Source organism: Urocitellus parryii, chromosome X (genome assembly GCF_045843805.1).
Source record: "Urocitellus parryii isolate mUroPar1 chromosome X, mUroPar1.hap1, whole genome shotgun sequence".
NCBI classification, from domain to species: domain Eukaryota; kingdom Metazoa; phylum Chordata; class Mammalia; order Rodentia; family Sciuridae; genus Urocitellus; species Urocitellus parryii.
Genome location: NC_135547.1, coordinates 19,440,263 through 19,461,794, shown reverse-complemented (window position 1 = coordinate 19,461,794; position 21,532 = coordinate 19,440,263). Strand labels below are relative to the sequence as shown.

Genomic DNA, 21,532 nt, shown 5'->3' with positions numbered 1-21,532 from the left:
AGACCAAGGGAAAATATGCATGGATTTTTCACATCACCAGGAATATATGAAACACAAATAAAAGAAAAAGAATGATTAGACTTTGCTGATGCTCCATAAAAGATGAAAATTCAATGCACATACAAAGTGATATATAAATCATCTCTCTAGTCTCTTCCACCCAAACACAAGACATTCATCAAAGTAAACAATGTTTCTCTAATTCACAAAACTTGCTTAGGTCTTCTTGTAATATATGTCTTAAGAAACACAGAACACCAATTCAACTGTGGGAATTTTTGATATTATCTGGAACTGTGAAGTTGTACAGAGGTTAGTTGCTAACTCGAGGATCCAAATGAGCTCAGGTAGCTTGACATTTCATTACAACAGAACAAGGGACATTACAGTATAGTAACACTTTTGTGCCCAAAGCAGGTTATATGGCCTGTGAATTTTCTTGGGAGAAATGTTTCTTCACATCAAGTATGTCTAGAGGCTTTAGAGGTGAGTTAAGAGAGACTTTTAATAGTATAGCTAGCAGCAGAGCCCTTGTGCTGTCATTTGAAAGGTGACATCTGACTTATCGGTCCTGGTGTGGTTAAGCTGCCTCTTCTGCTTCTCAGTTGTTAAGACAGCTGGGGGAGCAAGTCTTAGGAGAAAAAACAAAGCGATATACCTGGTGAGTCCTGACATCAGATCTGTTTTTAAACAAGACATCCCCATGAGCTGACTTACCATTCAAGGCCCAATGTGTTATCTTCTAATCTGGCTGCAAGAAAGAATTAATCTAGAGTGTACTGACCTACCCCATAACTTAGAGTCCCCACAAAGCAAAGAGAAGCTAGGAGCCCTTGCACCACACATGGCCTTATGAATTAAAAAAATACAACTTGGATTTAAAAAGAAAACTAACAACAAGAAAACACTTTTCAAAATAAAACAAAGCTATATGTTGATTCTTTATAGTGGAAAATTCCAAAGTCAAATATGTAGCAGTTTCTAAAACCATAATTTTCATTTCATTGTACTAATGGAAATCTTCAAATAATGTAAATATATACATAATTGATTTGTATCAGGCCTGGGTCAAAGTTAACTTTAATCAGGGAACTACTGCCTCTTGAGATTATAATTATTTTTTAATTTCTATATTAACTTCTCAACCACATATTAAAGTGTGCTCAGTGATTTCACAGAGAAAACTTTTGGAAGCACATTGCCTTACCTGGGAGTCAAGATGACCAGATGTGGAGTATTCAATGATGTCCATGAAGATATTACAGGTACATCAATTGAAGGGGTCATTGAAAGTTTACCAAAGGCCATGGCGAAAAGGTTGGGGAAAAAAAGGAGAGGCATAGTGATTAGAAAAAAATAAATTAATTGTTAAGGCCCTACTACATATATACACATACACTCTCTGGGAAGGTTTTCCTTTTACCATTTATTGATGCCATTTATTTTTTATTTTAATATTTAATTGATTTTATTTTTTAAATACATGACAGTGGAATGCATTACAATTCTTATAACACATATAGAGCACAGTTTTTATATCTCTGTATATAAAGTATGTTCACACCAATTCATATCTTCATACATGTACTTTGGATAATGATGATCATCATATTCCACCATTCTTGCTAACCCCCTGCCCCCTCCCTTCCCCTCCCACCCCTCTGCCCTATCTAGTGTTCATCTATTCCTCCCATGCTCCCCCTCCTTACCCCACTATGGGTCAGTCACCTTTTACCATAGAAAACAGTTGGCATTTGCTTTTTTGGGTATTGACTAACTTCACTTAGTATTATTTTCTCCAATGCTATCCATTTACCTGCAAATGCCATGATTTTATTCTCTTTTATTGCTGAGTAATATTCCATTGTGTGGGAAGGTTCTTAAATTATTTTCTAATTCTTCCAGAAAGACCCTTTAATTGTGATGTGTCGTTCAAAAATATTATCATGTGGACCTTGTTTGAGGTATTGAGGATACACCATGAAGAAAACAGACAAAAGTTCCTGCCTCTACAATGCTGGCAATCTTGGGGAATGTTTTTAGGCCATCTGCTTGGAAAAAGAGTTCCACTGAAACAGACCATATATTATCAACTCTAGTAAAGAGTTTCTCTTCATTTTATTTATGCCTTTATTTATATGTGCAGAACATACCCAATAGTCTCAGATTCAACATTTGTATTAAAAAGACTTTTCTTCCTAATTGAAAAGATATTATAAATTCATGATTTCTCCCCTGTGGAAAGCCCTCTCAAAAGGATGTCAATCAGGTTTCTCTTCAGTTGAGCCATTTCCTGCCCATAGACCTCTCATGCTTGTACCTTGAAATCCTTTGAAAAGAGAAAGTCTCTCAAAGGCAGTTTCATAATTACTGTAATCCTACATCCTAACAGAGTTTTTCTCACTGACTGCAGTTGTGTTCTCTAAGAGCTGGCCCAGGTGACACACTGAGATTGGATTCCTCAGCCCTCAACAAGCTGCATTCTGGGAAAGCAATAGCAGTAGGTGGACAAAAAGTAACCCTGGTTAACCTGCCCATGACCTAGATGCTGGCTAGAGGAGAAACGAGAGTAATATTTTTCTGGGCCAGGTTCAAGATGATGTGATCAGTTTCTCAAATGGAAGCATGTGCCTAAAAATTTCAAATATCAGAGAAAAGAAAAGATAAAAAGTGAAGGGAACACTGGAATAACAGGAATTTGGAAATGACCTGGGAGTCTGCAAACTCTAGATGGATATTCATGCTAGCCAGGAACTTCATATTATGACACCTTCATATTATGACATTCTTAGGGCTGGTGCTTAGGGCTTCAGAAACCGAAGTAAATCCACTTAGATATTAAGGACCAAATTAAGACCTAGGAAAAACAGGATGATGTAAAAATCCAGTAGTCCTTGCTTGAGAATCAGGATCCCTGGTTTTAATTCTGTTTACCATTGACTCATTTGATCTTGGACCAAATCTCTTTTCCACCTTCTCAGAGAGCTGTAGGAGATGAAGGAAGTCAACAGGTTGGTTTATAAAAATTCCCCACTTCCAGGCTGGGGTTGTGGCTCAGTGGTAGAGTGCTTGCCTAGCATGTGTGGGGCACTGGGTTCGATTCTCAGCACCATATAAAAATAAATAAATAAAATAAAGGTCTATCAACAACTAAAACATATTTTTTAAAAAAATTCCCCACTTCCAATAGTTTTTATTTATCTAATAGCTTTACTTTCCATCTTAGGACTAAGTTAGTTAAAAGTGCACTAATCTCTAGTTGTTTTCATAGTACAACCTGCCACTAGTAGCTTAGAGAGCCAGAACCCAGCCATTCTAGTTTACAAGTAAATGAGAACATGGCTAAAACAATAATGGCCAAATTGAAATGTGGCCGAACATCATACTGTCCAGGGAAACAGCTTTGTTTATTTGAAGTATAGAGTGGTTGGTTCTTTATGATGGAAAATTTATACAAAGAAAGTTAATTGAGAAAAATAATGAAAACCTAATTGATGAAAAATTGATTCTTCTCTTCCCCATACACACACCCATTTCTCTTTCTGCTCATGTAGATTCTCATCTGCCAAGAGCCGGGGATATTGGTAATGGCCACCCATCAACAGAGACCTCCATAGTCCACACACTCCCAGATAAAAGCTAGATGGATGATCTGATTTTGTGAAGGATGGTTTCAAATCCCACATCAACACTGTTTTGGTCTGATTGCAAATCTGTAGCACATAATACACTCTGTGGGAAGCAACTGCCTACCATTTTTCCAGAACTGCCAAGCAAATGGTCCATTCAACCTCTCTACTTTCTGACATTGGACTGGTTTTTTCACTCTCTTTCCAGCTTCCACACCAGAGTTGTGCCTTTGATTTCCTACCTTCTCCCTTCACAGGATGTCCTTCCACCTTCATCCTGGTCTGACCTAGAATATCGCTGCCCATACCTTTTAAAAATCTTACACCATATTCTTCATCTGATCTCTGAAGGTCAAGTACAGTATATCTTAGTGAAAAAAAAAAAAACCTTACATTCTGCTTGCTAATTTGGTCTCTCTAAATGAGTAATAATCTCCAAAGTCTCAGGCAAAGGATTCTGTTCAAACTGGTGGAAGCAAATAGAGGTGCCAGATAAAGGGCCTGAATATCTGTTAAGGCCCTATGAAAAACATGCTACTTGTGTATTTCACTTGCCAAATGTGAAAAATACTCATCCTTAGCCTTTTGCTTCTACACAGGCCTGAGAGGCAGTATGGGGTAATGAAATATGCCCAGGAGTCACACAGATTGGTTTTTAGTCCCTTTAATTTACTAATTACATGACACTGCAAAAGTGCCTTAATATATCAGCTTGATTTCCTCACCTACAAAATGGGGACAAGTACTGTGCTCCTGCACCAATGTTGATATTCAATGTATTAACAAAAGATTTGACATGGGCACTGTCCAATAAGAAAAGAAGCCATCCTAGTAAAGCAGAAACCACTGTAAACAATTTGCATAGGTAGGCTAATGACTTCAAGTATAGAACTTCATGTGGCTTTCAAGATACTTGTGAAGATTACATGAGATCATGCATGTTGACCCAGTAGCAGAGTACAAGGATCAGAGTCAGCCTGAAATTATTTTGAATAATTGAAATGATTATTTTTACTAAGGATGAATATGTCAAGTAAGAGGATAATTCAAAATGATGATGAATCTGTGGCAGGTCAGGAACATAGCTTCAAAGCCGTTGTCATGGAACCATCTTGCTGTCCTGGGAACACAACAAGCCTGCCAAAGCCAGTGCTTAAAAGCACCTGCATGTGAAAGGCCACATTGAAAGCAACCACATTTATTGATAGAATGGATGTGCCCTGACACCTGTGTTCTACTGTTTGATCACTCTGCCTTCTTCCTTGTTCCATGCCAAGTCCACTAGAAATTATGCATATATTGTGACAGGGAGTTTCTCATGTTTGGCCTGAAAATATTAAAATCTAGAACATTCTTTCTAACTTTTATTCTTTGAGTATTTGTTTTAATACCCTGAGGCCCAGAACTTGGCACAACTGTGAAGTCCCCTAACTGCTCCTTTCACAGTGTCCCCCTTCCCCCAAGATATTAAACTTGGTTTCCAGACCCATTTTGCCTTTTTACACCATTGCAGCTGACAAGGATTTCAATCTGATTCTTGCCTTTGGGTAAGAGCATCTGAAGATTATAGAGCCTTCTAGACTAGAGAAATGACCTTAAATTGGTTCAATCTACAGTCCCGTGACAGTTAAACAGGACAGTTTATAATCCTGGGTTCTTACAATCTGAGACCTACATGGAAACACTCCTGTATTTCTCTGAGACAGTAGGGGCAAAGTCAGTGTAGGCAAATTTGTCGTCAGTGACCCAATCTTGCCATCACACATCCCACTAGCTCCCCAGGCAACTGTGTCTGGACATGATTGAGATTCTGGCTAGTGCTTAGTACACAATATATATTAGGAGCCACCTCACTTGAGCTTACCAGGCCAATTTGAGGAGACTAGGCCATAAAGCTAAATAAATGATTAATATCAGCAGACCAGCCCCTTTGAGCTGGCAAGTCCTTTCACTGCCATTTCTTTTGATAACATGAAGTCACCTTTTATCCCAAGATGCCTGCTATACCTTGTTTGATTCAGAACTCAAGTGGTTGCCATTAAAAAAACTCATGGAGGGGCTGGGATTGTGGCTCAGTGGTAGACAGCTCGTCTAGCACATGCAAGGCCCTGGATTCAATCCTCAGCACCACATAAAATAAATAAATAAATACAATAAAGATATTGTGTCCAATTACAACTAAAAAATAAATATAAAAAAACTCATGGAAAGTTCTTTCTGCAGCCATCAATCATAAACTCTGAGGGTCAAGAGATGTTTTTTATAGACCATTACAGGTATGTAACCCTTCCAAATCTTGAGAACCCATGGGGGCAGGGACACGCTGCAGATCACAGAGCATCTCAGTGGCAGTGTCGAGACAGGACCCAAGTCTATTGGTCCTTTTCCTTGATAGCATACCACCAATCTTGTGTCTACCAGAGCATGCATAAAGACAGCATGCAAGCAGGCACCTTCTCTCCAAGACACAGGATCAGAACCCTTCAGCAGCAAGTGTTGCAAAAGACTGGGAAAACAACCATAAAAAAAATCACAAACATTTTAAGCTCTTCTTTTCCAGTAGCTGTTAACTTGTAAACACACTTTCCTATGCTTCTCTCTCACATTTTGTTTTTTGGCCAAAGTTTGCTTTTTTACTACATTACATGTTAATAATCATTTTTTTTTCCATTTGAGAAATAATGCCTATTACCTGGGCCTTGCATTGCCAAAGCACCAAACAAATTTTGGAAACAAAGTGGACATGATGAGGCTGACTGCTGAATGGCCTTTAAAAATAGTGTTTCCTTATCTGTTGGTGAGCAGTGAATTCTCAGTTGCAGATGTCTTCTCTGTGCTGTTTGTTGTCTCTAGTCTTTACAAATCACCCTGCTCTTCCTCCCCTCACTCCCATCCTGCCCACCAGATTTTAGTAAAAATCTCCCATTTTGGCATCATAAGAGTGCCCTCTAGTGCTGATCTAATTAAGAATCTGGAGACTGGGATTCTTGTGTTTCATGGGGAATGGGTTTGTCTATAACTTGTCTTTGGCTATGGTAGGATATATTCCTTCTGAAAGCATTTTTACAGCACCTGTTTGACAATTCAGTCTTTCAGAAAGCAGCAAAAGGGTATCCCCCCCCCCATGGAACAAACAAAGCAAAACAAAAGGGAGGGCCATAAAATAAAGCCTGATTTTTCCTGCCCCCTGAGATGCTTTGCCACTCATGATGCAAGGCTCCTATTTGGGATATAAAATAAGGTGCAGAGGCAGGCTGACTCCATCAACTGAAAGTTGACAGCTATTTTCAGATATGCCTTGGAGCTCCCTCAATGCAAAACATCTGTATTTGTATGATAGGTTCCAGTAGTACATTCCTTCAGTTTGGTCACATATATACTTTTTCTTTGTAGGAAGGAAAGAATCAATCCCTTGGAAATTTTCTGAGTGTAACAGGGCTTGCTTTCTGTTACAGAAGGTCTGAAAAATGTTTCACTTATAATGTTTCACTTATAATATCACTATAAATATGTGCTGGGGGTTTTATTTTATCCCATTTTATTTCTTTTTTTTTTTGAGAGAGAGAGAGAGAGAGAATTATTTTATTTATTTATTTATTTATTAGTTTTCAGCAGACACAACATCTTTGTTTGTATGTGGTGCTGAGGATCGAACCCGGGCCGCACGCATGCCAGGCAAGCGCGCTACCGCTTGAGCCACATCCCCAGCCCCTATTGCATTTTATTTCCATGCTTCAGATTTTGGGGTCTGGACAATCCATGATGAATGCTATCTCAGCACTGGTTCAAATCAGCTGGAAGGTTCTACTGTACCTTTTATAGTCCGCTTCATAAGGGGTTGCTACTTTATTGAATCCCAGATCTTTTGAGCTGATATTGTCAAAAGATGGCAAGCTGCCAACATGAGATTTAACTGCTTCATTCATATTTTAACATGTTTAAAACACGGGGAATGGAAAAGTCCCCAATAAGTAATGATTTAGCCAGCACTCAAATAAAGATTGAGATCATTTCAAGAAATGTTCAGTCAAGTCACTACCAGGATCAGACAGTGCCAACACATGGAATGGTCCATTCTGGACATATATCACCAGCTTTCAGCAAAATGTTTAGGTCTCTATTGAAGTCAAAGCATGGTAAGTACTGAATTTGTTCCAAAACCACTGAACAAACTACTGGGTTTGCTCCTTCAAGGCAGTCCAAAATGAAGAGTGAACAGTGTGCCTAGTAAGAGGCAATGTGCTATTGTGGCATGCACAGAGTACCAGGCTTGGCAACCATGTTTAAATCCCAGCTCCTGTACTTCTCTTTGGTTGCTTTAAACCTGTCTCATTTTTCTCAACAAAACTGTAACATCTCTATGACCTTCAAAAATACCTAACAGAGGGCAAAATTCAGGTGATCAATAGAAATCTGTTAGATTCAATGTGCCCAGCAATTCTGATGAAAAAAAAATGAGAAATATCCTACATTGCCCAGATGTTTCCAAAGATCTAAATGTATGGGGTCAAGTAAATGAAACCTCTGGATTATGGATTTTATTATAAAAAATGTGTGGTAATAACATTAAGCCACTGCCATTCTTGCCTGCATGTACCTTACTAGTCTCTATCTATGTGACAAATCCATATGTCTAGGACTGTGCTTGAGACCCCTGGCTAAACAGTACTTTCTATTTGACAGGTGTTATGTTCCTAGTTGAATCACCCTGTTGCTATTGATGGATGCACTGTTTTTGAAAAATCATGCCCAGCTCAATAGTTCTGTGGGCTTTGGACACCTTTCTATGTGAAGATATAGCACTATTGTTAAGCAAAGACTTTTTTCATGAAGAAAGTGATATGTTTTCATTGCTGGATTCTTAGTTTCATGTCTTAGCTGCAATTTCAAAACCAGGGCCCCAGATTCCCAGTGTTTTTCCCCCAAGAATACAAAATTCAGGGCAAATTTGCTAAAGCATCTGGAATACACAGGCTATCATTTCTAGAATTGTCAGTAATTATACCTGAAGGACAAACAATAACAATCAAATCATTAACTAACATTTAACTGGTGCTTATTATGTGCTAGGCTGCATTGACTTTACAAGAATCATTTCATCCAGGACACAAGTCTACACTCATTGTGTAGATGAGAAAACTGAGGCTCAAAGAGAAAAGTAGAATCTTTGGTAGGGTCTGCATTCCAATTTAGAGTTGTAGGATGTCAGCACCCAAGCTGTTGGCCACTCAGCAGTTCATTTGACCTTCACTGCAGCCCTTTGAGGGAGGCATCATTTTTATCTTACAGGGACGTCAGACAAGCCTCAGAGTTAACTTGCTCAAGGTTACGCAGATAAACAGTGAAGGCAGTAGCTTAGGAATATTCAATATTCCCTGGCTCCAGTTACACCTTGCACATTGCACTCCTTGTCATGCCTCCAAGTGGGAATGATGTGCAAATCATCATCTCTGGGCACGGGACACTTCCACCAAGAGCTGGGGATTGCACCCCACTTACTGTCTGTACAAGGCTGCAGCAAGCTCTCAAGCACTTTCTTGTATGCCTCTTTGAGTTTCTCATGAGACTATTTTTCATTTTAAATTCCAAGATAAACTTGCAGGCTATGAGTGCCAAGCACTTGAATACAGAAGGAACAGAGATAGTAGCTCATTTGAAGATGAAAACCTGGTGTAAATCTTCCCCCTAGCCAGGCTGTTCCCCTGGGGCATAAATCAGGTGCCAGTGGGTGGGCCAGGGGCTTGCAGAAAAAAGTAGGTTGACAGGCAGATCTGGTCTCTTTTTCTGGAGCAGTGGAGGTGGGGTTGCTTTTTTCTATTAAATCTGTGTTTTTAATCCATAATAAAATGCCATTAAATTATATATAGACAGAACCCAGAAAGTTCAGGCAAAAAAAAAAAAAAGCCAAAGAAAGAAATTGGAAAGAAGAGTATATACTTTATTCCAGAAAGACCATGTAATTACAGTGGTAAGAGAGGAACTGTTGCTTTGGGAAAGAGCTGTGATTGTCAAATGACTAAGTCCATTTTCTCATGTAACGAGCCAGACCATTCACAATTGACCTTGACTTAGTTCAAAGACTATCAAAACTGGAAGGTGCCATCAATCCCAAACTCTGTATTTGCAGGTCCTGGGAGAAAAGGGAGCCTGTACAGGGCCATACAATTCAGAACAGGGCCATCCCCACCTCCTAGACCTCATGCAGCAATCTGCACTAGAGGGATGGGAATTAAAAAGCCAGTTGGGATCCAGCAGCATTTGTCACTTAAGTAGAACAATAATCCTGTAAGATATTCTTTCTTATCTCCATTTACAGACAAGGAAACTGAGCCTCAGAGAGATGAAGCCACCTTGCCCAAACTCATGCAGCCAATACACAGAGAATGAGGCTTGCAGGTGGGTTTGACTCCAAGGGCTATGCGCTTTTCACACTGGCAATGTGTGGCCATCTTCCAAATAGAAAGGCGGTCCCTCCAAGTTACAAATTAGTTTTAATATGTTCATATTTTGTAATTGTTGTGATAATGGGATTAAGACTAAATTGCAAGTTCAGATTCAATAAAGCCTTGGCTGGCATCTGGACAAAGCCTTGGCTGCTGTCTGGTGCTTGGCTTTTCAAGAACACATTTGGACTGCCCTTGGCCTCCAGACCCAAAGGCAATAGGGAACCATCAGAATAGCCTATCATTTCCTTCATTACTGTAGAGAGCTATGTAACCCTCCACAGAAACTGCTATGGCACCTCAGGCTGCTGAGACTTCCTATCCAGGAAATAAGGAAGCACTGACCATGGCATTCAGGCTTCCTGCTCAGGGCAGGAGATACAGCTGACACTGTATTGGGCATTACTCAGTGCAGGGTCTCCACACATGTGCCTTCATAGAGTTCCACCTCAGCCGTCTTGTGGTAGCCCTGTAGCAGCAGATCAGTGTCTACTCTTTCAGGAAAGCTGAAAGGCACTGAAATAGTGGGGACTGTCTCCAGGAATAGGAGGAGATTTTGGAAGTGCTTATTTGAAGCTGGACTTGCTGAATTGCTAATTGCACAAGTGGCACATCAGTAGACTGCTTATCACTCCTCCTCATCAAACTGGGTGTGCTCTGTGGATCACAGTCAAGGCAGAAATCACCAGGCAGCTGGGTTTGGGTAAATCGAATACTGGTTTCCCACTCACATATATTCCAATCAGTCTCTAACTACCCAACAGCTGGCAATTGCCCTTCACATTCTGGCTTTAAGCTACTCTGCCACCAGCCCCTCGTCCGGTGGGTAATGATCTGGAAACTCATAGGAGTTGCTCCTATAAGGGAAGCCCAATTGAAAGGGACCTTTCTCCAGATAAATCATTGGAATATACCCAGACCAGTTGTTTTACATTTTGGATGGAAGTCTCTCCCAAAACCTGGGCACATCTCTCTTTGATTCAAATTGTATTCTTTTTTATTCTGACATTTATCTAAACTTCTAACAGCTTTATTAAGATAAAATTCACATACTAGGGCTGGAGTTGTGGCTCAGTGGTAGAGTGCTTGCCTAACATGCGTGAGGCACTGGGTCTGATCCTCAGCACCACATAAATAAATAAAATAAAGGTACATTGACAACTAAATTTTTTTTAAAATTCATATACTACACAATTCACCTATTTACAGTGTACAATTTAGTGGGTTTTAGTGTGTTTACAGATAGCACCAACATCACCAGTCAATTTTAGAACATTTTAACCACCTCTCAAAGAAACCCTGTATAGAGCTATAGTAACAAAAACAGCATGGTATTGGCACCAAAACAGACATGAAGACCAATGGAACAGAATATAAGACACAGAGACACACCCACATAAATACAATTATCTCATCCTAGACAAAGGTGCCATAAACATACATTGGAGAAAAGATAGCCTTTTCAACAAATGGTTCTGGGAACACATCCATAAGCAGCAAAATGAAAATAAACCTCTATATCTCACCTTGCACAAAACTCAGCTCTAAGTGGATCAAATACCTAGGCATTAGACCAGAGATCCTACACCTACTAGAAGAAAAAGTGGACCCAACTCTCCAACATGTGAGCTTAGGAACTGACTTCCTCACTATGACTCCTAAAGCATAGAAATAAAATCAAGAATCAATAAATGAGATGGTATCTAATTGAAAACCTTCTTCACAGCAAAGGAAATAATCAAGAACATGAACAGAGAGCCTACAGAATGGGAGAAAATCTTTACCACCAGTACCTTAGATAAGGCATTAATTTCCAGGATATATAAAGAACTCAAAAAAACTTAACACCAGAAAAATAAATAACCCATCAATAAACGGGCAAAGGTACTGAACAAATACTTCACAAAAGAAGAAATACAAAAGTCAAAAAATATGAAAAAATGTTCAACATTTCTAGCCATTAGAGAAATGCAAATTAAAACTACACTGGGATTTTCCATCTCACTCTAGTCAGAATGGCAATTATAAAGAATACAAGTAACAATAAATGTTGGTGAGTATTTGGGGAGAAAGATACTCTCATACATTATTGGTGGTGCTGCAAATTGGTGCAACCACTCTAGAAAGCAGTATGGAGATTCCTTAGAAAACTTGTAGTGACCACCATTTGACCCAGTTATCCTACTCCTTAATCTATACCCAAAGGACTTAAAAACAGCATACTATATTACTCAGCACTAAACTAAAAGAGAATAAAATCATGGCATTTGCAGGTAAATAAATGGAATTGGAGAGTATAATGCTAAGCAAAGTAAGCCAATCCCCCAAAACCAAATGCCTAATGTTCTCTCTTATATAAGGATGCTGACTCATAATGGGGATGGAGAGAGCATGGGAGGAATAGACGAACTCTAGATAGGGCAAAGCAGAGGAAGGGGAAGGGAGGGGGCATGGGGATAGAAAAGGAAGTGGAATGAGATGGACATCATTACTCTAGGTTTATGTATGAGGACATGAATGGTGTGATTCTACATTGTGTACAACCAGAGAGATGAAAAATTGTGCTCTATATGTGTAATATGAATTGAATGCATTTTGCTCTCATATATAACAAATTAGAATGAATTTTAAAAACTCAGTCATCAAGGTAAATGATATTTCAGCATCATATTTTTAAAAAATCAAAATAAATGCCAACAAATCTACATGGAACCTGGTATCTGTATCTATTAAAATACAGACCCACTGTCACCCTACACTTGAATGCCCCAGCCTCACTCACCTCCACATATCTCAGCCCTGTCCATGGACATGGCTTTATATAAAATGTTGATAGTTTGCTCATCATGCATTTTTGCATTGACTTTTATTTAGTAAAAGGCTGCTTTAAGATTAAAAAAAAAACAGCATATTACAGTGACTCAACCACATCTATGTTTATAGCAACTCAACTCAGAACAGCCAAGCTATGGAGACCACCTAGGTGTCCACACAATGAATGAATGGATAAAGAAAATGTGGTATACACACACAATGGAATATTATTCAGCCTTAAAGAAGAATAAAACAATGGCATTTACTGGTAAATGGATGGAACTGGAGAATACCATGCTAAGTGAAATAAGCAAATCCCCCCAAAAACAAAGGCTGAATGTTCTCTTTGATTTGTGGATTCTAACCCAAAACAGGGGAGGTTGGGGAGGGGAATAATAGGAATCCATTGGATTAGACAAAGGAAAATGAAGAGAAGTGAGGGGAGAGAAGAATAGGAGGGACAGAGGAATGAATTGAACAGGACTTTCCTATGTTCGTATATGAATACATGACCAGATTAACTCCACATCACATATAACCACAGGAGTGGGATCCTAAATAGTATAAGTTATATTCCATGTGTGTATAATTTATCAAAATACATTTCACTGTCATATATAACTAATAACAAATAATAATTTTAAAAAATAGGGACACCTAGGCTGCAGTGTACCAGGAACTATTGATCTTTACAAATTAGGCTGACAACACAGATCCATTAAAGTTCACAGTATAATGAAAAAGAAAGAAAGAAAGAAAGAAAGAAAGAAAGAAAGAAAGAAAGAAAGAAAGAAAGAAAGAAAGAAAGAAAGAAAAGAAAAGAAAAGGAAAAGAAAAGAAAAGAAAGAAAGAAAGAAAGAAAGAAAGAAAGAAAGAAAGAAAGAAAGAAAGAGATCGATCTTGTGTATTTTAGCTTTCACTGCCATATCCTTGGTCCTTCCAGTCCCTGATAGCGATGAATCTATTTTCAGTCCTTATGGACTTTCCTATTCTGGATATTTCAAACACATGGATGAACAAAAATTGAAACAACCCAAGTTCCTATAGTGAGATGAATGAATAAACAAAAATGGCATAGCCATTTAATGGAATATTGTTCGGCCATAAACTGGTTTGAAGCTGTGATACATGCTACAACATGAATGAACCTCAAAAATCTTTTTGGTAGTCTTTTATGGCTGTTTTTTCCCACTTAGCATGAAGTTTTCAAAGTCCATCTGTGTTATGCATATTATCAGCCCTTCATTCTTTTTCATGGCCCAAATAATGTTTCATTAGATAGATACAAATTTTTTTAAATAAAACACATCTGAACAATCTCATTCTCACTCAGTAGTCACATCCACAGGTCTGTCCTGAGTACCTGCTATAGAACAACTATTACCAGCACTGTGAATGGGACATAAAGATGAATAAAGAGGTACAATAAACCCATTAATTAATTCATTCAACAAACATTCTGTTGAGTGTCTTCTATATGTCAGGAATTGTGCTTAGGGAGTTGGAATTGAAAAGTGAGCAAGACACATTCCTTGCCTTCCATGAGCTCACAGTAAGAAAAGCTGAATGTAAAATCATGCACCTTATATAGTAGCTCCATGGGATAAAAATACTTAAAGGGCCTACCTGCAGGTTATAGTAAGTCTATTCTTGACTCTGAAGGAGTTTACAGCTCAGAACTTGGTTCTTCATTCTACAAACATTTGTGAGAGAAGGTAGGCCAAGAGAGGGCAGTAGCCAAGGATTCAGGTGGATTTTGTTCATTTGCTTTGCATTTTTCAATTGAAGTAAAATTCATGTAACACAAAATGAACCATTGTAAGGGTATAATTCAGTGGAATTTGGTACAGTCGCATGTTGTACAACCACTACCTGTAGCTAGTTCCAACACATTTTCATCATCCCAAAAGAAAACCTTGTACCCTTTGAATAGTCACTCCCTCTTTCCACTCCCCTTGGCACCTGGCAAATCTGGTTTCTGTCTCTGGATGTGCCTATTCTGGATTACTTTACTAAGTGGAGTTATATAATATATGGCCCTTTTGTCTGGCTTCTTTCACTCAGAATAAAATTTTTGATGTCCACCCATGTTGTAGCATGTATCAGATCTTCAATCCTGTTTATGATTGAAAAATATCCCATTGAATAGGGCCACTTCATTTTGTTTACCTTTCATTCACTGATGAGCGTTTACATGGTTTCCATTTTTTTCACTATCAAGATTAATGCTGCTGTGAAGATTCAAGAAAAAGATTTTGTATGGACATGTTTTCATTTATCCTAGGTATATGCCTAAGAGAAGCATTGCTGGATCATATGGTAATACTATGTTTAGATTTTTGAGAAACTGCCAAACTGTTTTTCATAGCAGCCACACCATTTTACATTCCCACCAGCAATGTACAAGGGTTCCAGTTTCTCCTGAGATTCAGCTTTATTTTTAACTCCCAGAGAAGAGTTCCATTAAATTAGAGATACCCAATTAGCCCAAATGATGGACCATAATTTGGGCATTTGGTGGGGCCTCTTTATTATTACTTAGGCCAGCAGGGAAAACAAAGTAAATGCTTTATCAGATGCTTCTGGGCATGCTCACAGACCGAAGGAGAAAGTCAACAGGTCCCATGGAGTGCTTGTTGAACTGTTCCCTGACTTACGTCAATGGGATTCACAGTACCAGGCTCAGTAGAGGACTGAGAAGAGAATATTCTCGGCTATAAAAGCCAAGCCAAGCCAAATCCAGGAGGTGATTTTGTGAAAGAAAATCAGTACAGCCATCTCTATTACACAAGAAATTAGAAGAAGCCCATGGTATTCAACACTGGCTTCTGACACTTGGAATAATGGTGTGACATAAATCTAGAAAATAAATAATAATGATGAATGCCTAGCTTTAAAGATGACGACACTAAGTATATCACTGAAACTTGCCCTTATGGCCTGTCTCTCTCCTTCAGTGATCAGACAGCTCCACAAATATTGAATCTACTCCTCCTCCAGCCTATATCACTCCCTGGGTAGGTCAGCTTCATTCTGGGGAGGCATTAAATCTTTCAAGCCACTCAATGCCATTTTGTGCAGTGAAACTGTCACTATCAATGATGACATACATGCCACTCACTGTCCAGGAAAACTAAGGCACAATCCCAAAGACCCCTCTTCAAAGTGTAAAAGTTTACATCTTTATAGAAAAGACTCAGGGATGATATTTCAACAATCTTGATCAGTCCCAAATTTGGGGGTGGATCTTCAATAACATAAGATTATCTAAATCTTTACAATGTGCTGGGCTCAGTACTGAATGTCTGCAATCCCAGTAACTGGAGGCCAAGGCAGGAGGTTTGCAAGTTCTAGGTCAGCTTCAGCAACTTAATGAAGCCCTGTCTCAAAATAAAAAATAAAAGGGGCTGGGGAAGTAGCTCAGTGGTAAGGTGACCCTAGGTCCACTCCCCAGTATTGGGAAAACAGGGAGCAGGAGAGAAAGATTTACATTCATTGATTCCAAACACTTTTAGAGACAGAATTCATTTTACAAATGAAATCTTCCAACATAAAAAAATGAGGTGATCTAATTGAAGAGGGGGTGGGGGAGGTCAAGGGAAAGGGGATGAAAGTAGAGATGCAATTAATTTCCCCACCTGCAGGAGGCAGCGGTTCTCAAAGTTTGGCACAAAAAGAGTGGTGGTCTCCAAGACTATTCAAGGGTTCCTGAAGTCATTCCTTTCCCAAATATACATCTGTATGAGGCTGATTTTGCTTCATATATTCAACTCAAACATTGCAACTGATCAAGCATAGACACTAATAGGAAAACTCATGTATCATCTACAGAACCATAACAAATAGGCTTGAAAAATATCAAACAGTGCCACTCACCAATTTTTTTGTGCTTTGGAAATCGGTTATTTTTCACATAAACAGAATTGGTTTATATGTTATTTGTGATAATTGTAATAGGTGTACTACTGTTAATTTAAATGAATTAACACATTTTTGGAAGCTTCTCAGTTTTAAATTCATATATGGTCCATATCAATAGTCACATCCCACATAAAGGAAAGCTCTTTGGAATCCTCAATAATCTTTTAGAGTGTAAAGGAATCCCGAGACTGAAGAGCTTGAGAATCTCTGAAGCAGATCATGATATAAATGGGAGTTTTGCCAAGCCCTGAAGTACTGTGTGGATCTAGAGGGCCCGAGGTAGCATTCAGAGTACCTCCTCTGAACACTGAAGGAACAAGTTTGAAAATAACCAACGAAGTCAAAGCTCCTCATTTTAGAGACCAAAAAACTCACAGAAGGGAAGGATTATGAACTTGTAAGTCAGAGACAACTGAGGATGTCAGGGTGCATGCCTGTAATCCCAGCAACTTGGGAGGCTGAGGCAGGAAGATGGCAAGTTTGAGGCCTGTCTCAGCAACTTACAAGGCCCTAAGCAAGTTAGCAAGACCCTGTCTTAAAACTGAAAAATAAAAAAGGGCTGGGCATGTGGCTCAGTGGTAAAGCTCCCTGGGTTCAATTCCCAGTACCCCCCACACACTCAAAAAAAAAAAAAAAACCCCACAAGCAAAAAGAAAAACAGTTGGGGTTACATCTAGGTTTTCTTCAGATAGCTTCTCTTCCCTTATACTAGGCTGTCACAAAAATAGCACTGGTAGGTACCATTTCTTGAGCTCAACACCATGCTACCTGCATACCCTATAAATTCCAGATGAAGTCATACCCAGTGCTTCCTGTTTCCACTCTGCAAGCACATGTTTGGTCTGTAATACTTTATTTTTGGTAAAGGACCCTAGAAAATTAGGCAATAGGTTGCCCTCCCTCCACCACATTCATCTCTGAATCAAGTCAGCCCTGATTTTTCTCAGGAAAAAATTCAACCTGGCACCAACTTCTTCACCACATCTTGACAAGCAGCAAGTAATCTAACCCATTGATTCCTGAAAAGCCAGGAATCGATCAATTTAATCTTGAACCTGTACAGTTCAAGAAAAGACCACATCGGCAACAACTAGGAAATTAAGAGTAGTGTCTTGGCAACTTGCCATGTGGCAACCCCAGAGTGTGCCTTTGTGTGTTCTGCTCTCCTGCCCTCAGCACACCTCCCATCCCTTGAAAAGACTCTGCTGGGAAAGTGAGAGCTGAAAACACTGTTGAATTAATCCCTGGACTGACAGAGTGTCCCCACCATTGCTCACTCATCTCCCAGAATGGCAGAAATGAGAAGGTCCATGGAGAATGGTTAGTAAGGGTGCCAAGCAAGAAGCACACATCAGAATCACCTGGGAAGTGACTGCAAAACACAGACCTGCAGAACTCTGCTCCAAGGGAAGTCTACTTAATTAGGGATGGATTATATGTGTGTGTGTACACATAATCTTGGTGGGGAACCAATAAGAACTCTACTCTCTTTCCCTCTCTTTCCCCTACTTTGCAGATGGGGAAACAAAGGGAAAAAGTTTTAACTTAGAATGCATACAGAGTTCCAGAAACTGCTAGAATGAGAATCCAGATACCCTGATCCCTAGTCCAGGGCTTATACCACATAACCAGATTGAGCTTTGTCGAAAGAAAAATTAGTGCATGCATGTATGTGTGTCATGGGGAGTGGGTCTCCCTCTTTTCTTCCAACTTGATCATTAGGTCCCTGCCTCTCACTTTATAGATGGAACCTGAGGACCAGAGAGGAGAAGGGGATCACTCAGTGTGAAAGACTTAGGACCCAGGTTTCTGTACTTTCTTGACTATGTTCCTCCCACTGTGTTTTGACCCCTTAGTCACATCCTGAGAGAAACGTATTATTACAGATAGAATTGCATTATTATTCCTCCTAGCAAAGAGGCAAGCATTGTTAGAAACCAGTGCAATCTCTGATTCTACAGCATCAGCTCACCTTTGGGAACTGCTCTGACTGCTTATTTCCAATCTAAGGTCATATTTCAGGGCTTTCCTGGAAATACCGGTGAAGCCAGCACAGCTAATACAGACAAATGATGGTAAAACTAAAGAGTAGTGTCACAATGAAATAAATTATTTGCATAGGTGGGACTTCGCTTTTAATTTTACTATTTTAAGGTTACATAGAGTTTTCTGGCCTTTATGTATATTTAAGTATAGATGTTCTTGGAGCTTAATGTCAGTTTAAATTTCAGCCCTTGAAAAGTAATTTGTTTGCATGTTCAATGAACAAAACATTTCTTTTCAGTTTCAAAGACTCAGGCTCATGCATCATGAATCAAGGTTGCCTTTATCAAAATTAAAAAGGTCTAACTCCAGTTTAGCCACCCTCTAAAAGAGAGAAATCAAGCTTTTTGTTTTCTGTCATAAGTACACGTATGCCTTATTTTCTTTAGATATGGGTAAGATAGTACAAATGATCCTTCTGTGTCCTCTCCACAAACAAAACTGGCTAAATAATGCTCATTATGCCATTCTGGATCAAACCACTGGGAACACTCTGAACAATTTGCTCTTCTTCAGGGTCTCAGTTTCCTCCTATTAAATAAAAACATATCCCTAAAGTTCTTTTAGCTCTGCCAGAATAAGGTACTGGATATAGAAGGGCTATCCCTAGAGGTAATTTTAAGTGATACTGATTTGTTCTATAAAGCAGTTTATAAGGTTTGAAGCCTTTTAGTCTAAGTAATCAGCAGAAAAATTTGACCCATGGCTTCTTAGGCAATCTTCTACCTCTGCCTTTTCTCTGCCCTCACTACCCTCAGAAAGTGGTCAACTTCCCCAGCCTCTTTCTCAGTGGCTCCATGGCTATTTACATTCCTTTAGACATTCCTATATTTCCAGAATTCTCTTATCCTCATGCATTTTCCAATCTCTTAGTGTTCATCTACTAGAGCTCAGAAGGGTGAAACTTCTCATTGACACATGACCAAGATATATTGTCAAGGGAGAATAAGAACAGATTATTAGACAATATAGCCAACATGCTCCTATAACCTCCAACCCCACAAGTAAACCAATCAGCCACTCTTTCTGATATGGTATATGTATAGACTAATTCAGGGTCTCCTTTCTTTGCTTCTTGAAGTTAATAACAAATGAGAATTTTGGAAATTACCTCAAAGTATTTACAAATGAATTCTCTATTTTATCTTTCTTTGATCTTATATGAGGTAATAACATTTGCAGAAATTCTCTTTTTCAAAAGCTGTTGAAATTCTAGTTCAATTTGAATTACTTAAATGGTTAGGACAATAGGATTCAGAACAGGACAAGACCTTAGAAAGTCTATATTAGAAAGACTAGATAAGATTTAACAGTGAGCATGGAAACATCTGGAAGAGTGTCAGCAGTAGATCTGGAACTGAGGTGATGTGATAGACTAAGTACTAAGTGATTTATGGTGTTTTCTCACTTAATCTAACATATCTTAAAACAGGATATTGTTATCTCTGTTTTAGAGATGAGGCAAATCACAATTAAGCTACTTGTCCAAGGTTAAAGCTGAGTGGAGACTTGAACCAGTCATGTGTTTCTAGAGCTTATAAACTTAACTATGCTTTAGGGTAGTACTATGTCAGAAAACAATTGCCTAGAGATCTTTAGACACAAGTTCTAGTCTCAGCCTTATTATTTACTAACCTTCTACCTCTGTGAGATAATGAAAACTCCATACTATATAACCTCAAGTTACTGACATCTCTAAAATTTCTCAATCCTCAGCAAAAGCAAGAAAATTTGCCAACTTAGATTTGCAGATGGAGAAAAGATAGAGATGGAATAGTTCACAATGATAATGAAGGCTTTAATCTTGCAAAAATGGCACTTCATTAGCCAAAAGGGAAGGCATGATCATAAGCTGATTTTCAACTGGTCGGACTAGATGATTAGGACTACATACCTACAGGAATGTCCATGAAGTCTTTGAACTAGAACTTTAGAGACAGGTCTTGATTGTAGGCATTGACACTGCTCTCATAGCAAGAATAAGTCAGTAATATCTTGAAACAAAGGGAGGGTGGGAGGGAGGGAGGGGGAGAGGGGGAGAGAGAGAGAGAGAGAGAGAGAGAGAGAGAGAGAGAGAGAGAGAGAGAGAGAGAGAGAGAACGCAAAGAGTAAGGATCAAGCCTTAAAGAAATCCCACTTGGAGGGAGAAGGAGGGAAGACCTAGCAACAAAGGAACAAAAGCAGAGAAAAAAATCACATCAAATAGTACATCATTCAATTCAAATGAAGACAGAATTTAAAAACTGGAGGTGAAATAAGGTGGTCAGATGTAGTAAAAACTAGTCAAGGGCAAAGTCACTCCCACTTGTGAACCCATACAGTCCACCTTCTATCTCAAGACATGTCTTTTCCTCACAAGGGCTCCCAAGGTAAGGGTGAATCTCCCCTTTTTTCTAGATGCCTTGGATATAGTAGGCACTCAATGTTCTTCCATGGGACTGAATGGCACTCGACTGAACTAGTGTCAATCACTATAGTCGCACAGGTTCTCTCTTTACAAACAAAGGCAAAAGGCTTCCTGAAATGCAGAGAAGCAGGAGCAAAATCAGCTACAACCACCAAAGCCCAATTTCTATACAGCATGTTCCACGTTGTCCCTTATAACCAAGTCCATATAATCAGTCATTAGTTACATCATCTATGAATGATATCAAAAAGAACAGAGATAGAAAAACCTGGAAA

At 39.0% G+C, this 21,532-nt stretch overlaps 1 protein-coding gene across 1 annotated transcript in view; it reads right to left on the bottom strand.

Annotated features, from left to right (window-relative positions):
- Positions 1-21,532, bottom strand: part of Hs6st2 (heparan sulfate 6-O-sulfotransferase 2) — a 287,696-nt gene that overhangs the window by 81,594 nt on the left and 184,570 nt on the right. The window lies entirely within an intron of this gene.